Source organism: Canis lupus, chromosome 4 (genome assembly GCF_048164855.1).
Source record: "Canis lupus baileyi chromosome 4, mCanLup2.hap1, whole genome shotgun sequence".
Classification (NCBI taxonomy): Eukaryota; Metazoa; Chordata; class Mammalia; order Carnivora; family Canidae; genus Canis; species Canis lupus.
In genome coordinates, this window is record NC_132841.1 from 24,230,928 (window position 1) to 24,234,372 (window position 3,445).

Consider the following 3,445-nt stretch of genomic DNA (forward strand, 5'->3'; position numbering starts at 1 on the left):
CACTCAACTGACTGCACCACCTAGATGCCCTAGTTGTGATCTGTTTTTGTTTTTGTTTTTTTAAAGATTTATTTATTTATTTATTTATGATAGACATAGAGAGAGAGAGAGAAAGAGGCAGAGACCCAGGAGGAGGGAGAAGCAGGCTCCATGCCAGGAGCCCGACGTGGGACTCGATCCCGGGATTCCAGGATCGCGCCCTGGGCCAAAGGCAGGCGCTAAACCTCTGAGCCACCCAGGGATCCCCTGTAATCTGTTTTTATCACTGCCAAGGATCTTTAGTTAGTTGCTCTCTCAAGTAAGTACAAACTCCTTGTCTTCCAGAATGTACTATATCGTTACTCCCTTAGGACAAATGTATAGGTAAATTTTAATGAATTCTACTGAATATAAAATGACCTGCCTCGTAAATTTTCATTCGCATATGTTTTATAAATGCATCATCCACTGGGCAATCCCTCGTTCTTGAAACTGTCCTCAGCTCCTATGACTCTACTCTTGGGTTTCCTTCTTTAAATTTCTGACTACCTCTTGGTCTCATTTGCAGTATCCTCCTCCTTTGCCCACATCTTTGATGTTGGGCTTCTCCAAGGTTTCATATTGGACCCCATTTTCCATGGATGATCTCACCCACTCCCCTCCTCCATTTATATGCGGGTAGTTCTCAAATTGTTAGGTAAGCTCAGATCTTTCCTGAATAGCAGACTGGTTTATCTATCTCCTAACTGACCTATGTCCCCCACTGTACATTAAATGCTTTCAGTGTCACCAGAGTATTTTTGTTTTTAATTTCTAATAGCACATACTTTGGAAAAATAAAATATGAACAAGAATTAACATTATATGGGAAAAGGGGATGCCTGGGTGGCTCAGCGATTGAGCGTCTGCCTTCAGTTCAGGGTATGATCCCAGAGCTCTGGGATGGAGTTCCACATCGGGCTCCCCACAGGGAGCCTGCTTCTCCCTCTGCCTGGGTCTCTGCCTCTCTCTCTCTGTGTCTCTCATGAATGAATGAATGAATAAATCTTATATAGGATTTAAAAATAAAAAATATTTTAAAAATAAAAATATTTTATTTAAAAATAAAAAATATTTTATTTATAAAATATTTATTCCCATAAATAAAAATTATATGGGAAAAGGGATGCCAAAAGACATCCCAAGAAGCAGTCAGACAAATACAGAATGTGAGACATTCTATAGGACAAATAACTGACTTTCTTCAACAAAGGATGTGGGGCTTGGGGGAGAAGGGGACCATTCTAGATTAAAAGAATATATGAGACACAACCATATGCAATGTATGGTTTTTGTTTGAATCCTGACTCAAACTAGCAATGCAAAGAAATTTTTTAAACAACTGGGGAAATTCAAATATGAAATGGATATTAGATGGTACTAAATTTTCATGGTCGTAATAATGACATTATAGTTTTGTAAAAAAAAAAAAAAAAAGCCATATGTTAGAAATTCATCTTGGTGTATAAATAAAATAAGACTGACAAAATATTAGTATCTGCAGCTGTGTGTTTATGTGTACTTTATGCTTTTGTATACATTTGAAATTTTTCATCATAAAAGATTAAAAAGAGAGGGCAGGTCAACTAAAAAGGAAAAAATAGGAATAAGGAAAAAAAAAAAGTCCTGTCATCCTGGGAATGCTTGTTTACAGAACCAAAGGGCTATCTGGTAAAAGTCCTTGACTCTGGCAATCAATCCTGGCAGCAAATCTGGGTTTATCTCATGCACACGTCCTCTGTTTCTCTGTAACACATACAAAGCATTCAGATAGTTTCTCTGGGACAGGAAATTGCAGGGTTTTGTTTTTTTCTGTTAAGAGCACTATTAACTGCAATGAAACAGTTCCTCAGTCCCAGAATCATCCATTGCCGTCATCAAATTGCAACTTAATAAGCTAAAAATGGTCAGGTTGCCTGTGTTCTGCTAGCATTAGTGATAAAGTAGCCAACTATAAATTTAGATCACCGGAAACCCCTTGCTAGAGCTTTCCACTCTAGATGATTGTAAACTCTGTACTTCCGGGAACCACTTTTACCTTAGTCACTGTCAAAAACCAGAGACAGCTTGGCACTTGGCCCCCAGTAAGCACTAATGTTTAATTGAACCAAAACCCTTAGAGAAAAGGGGCCACAATAATTTGAATGCCACTTAGCGTAGGAAAACATTGTGATAAGAGATTAAGAAGACCAGCTTATGAACTACTTCCTAAAGCAATAAATATTCCTTCCCCAGTCACTAGAAATTTGGTTATTAAGACAAGAAACACAGATGAGAGAAAGAGTAAGAATGACAGAAGGCCAAAGCCTCAGGTCAAGGTAAGATTAGGAAAGAGAAATTTGGGGTTCATTCAGATCCTTCCTTCATATAGTATTTACAAACAAATTTTTTGGGCACCTGAGTGGCTCAGTTGGCAAAGCATGCAACCCTTGATCTCAGAGTCATAAGTTCAAGCCCCCATGTTGGGTGCGAAGCCTACTTTAAAAAAAGAATGGTTAAAAAAAAAAAAAAAAAACTTTCCCTCTACCTTCCTTTTTGTCCTTCCCCTTCACATTATTTTCAGTAATAGTGCTTTGCCAATTCTCAGATGTCCAAACACTATAGAATGCCAGGGAGCCGGCATTCTGTTGTCCGGGGGCACATATTATATAGGTCCCTTCATTTTGCCTCTTGTGTCTAAAAAAATCCTTGTAAACATCACTTTTCAGTGTTGTTAATTTAATGAGTCGTTCCTAATTCAAAGCCTCTACCTCAATCTTAATGTGAGAATTAGTAAAATAACACTAAACCATTTTAAATTTGGGAAAGGCAGGCACTCTGAAAACATGAGATATTGCTGTTTGAATTGGTAAAAACACAACTTAAACCTTGTTTCTTTAGGAAGTTTTGAGACCAAAGACCATAACGGAACACACTTAGGAGCTTGCTTCAAGACTATGTCGCCCCCCCCATTCCATTCCTTTCCCTACTACTACATTTTTGTATGCTATTGTAAACTCCTTCACCATCTGACCAAGACATTTCCTAATGACCAGTTGCAACAATTTGGCTTTATCCCATTCGTAAGCAATGGTAGGGCTACATCATGAAATTAATTCCTAGAAGTCACAAAACAAGGTTTTGACATGAGGGGACATCCCTCAGTTAGAGTTCCCTTCTGGATGAGATACTGGAGGCCTTGTTGCAGGGAATTCTTGGGAGAAAACAATAGGAGGATGAGGGATTGTGATGGGTTCTTTCCCCCCTAAAGAAAAATATCAGTAACCCTGTTGACAGTGTAAAGCAGTGTTTCTATCTGGGGTCAAGGCCAGAGCAATGAACACCTTATCCCATTCATCCTCTTCCTCTGATAAAGCACCGGCCAGTACTGTAAAGTCTTTTTTCAGAAGAGCCTAGTGGCCCTTTTTTTTTTTTTTTTAAGCGCTTG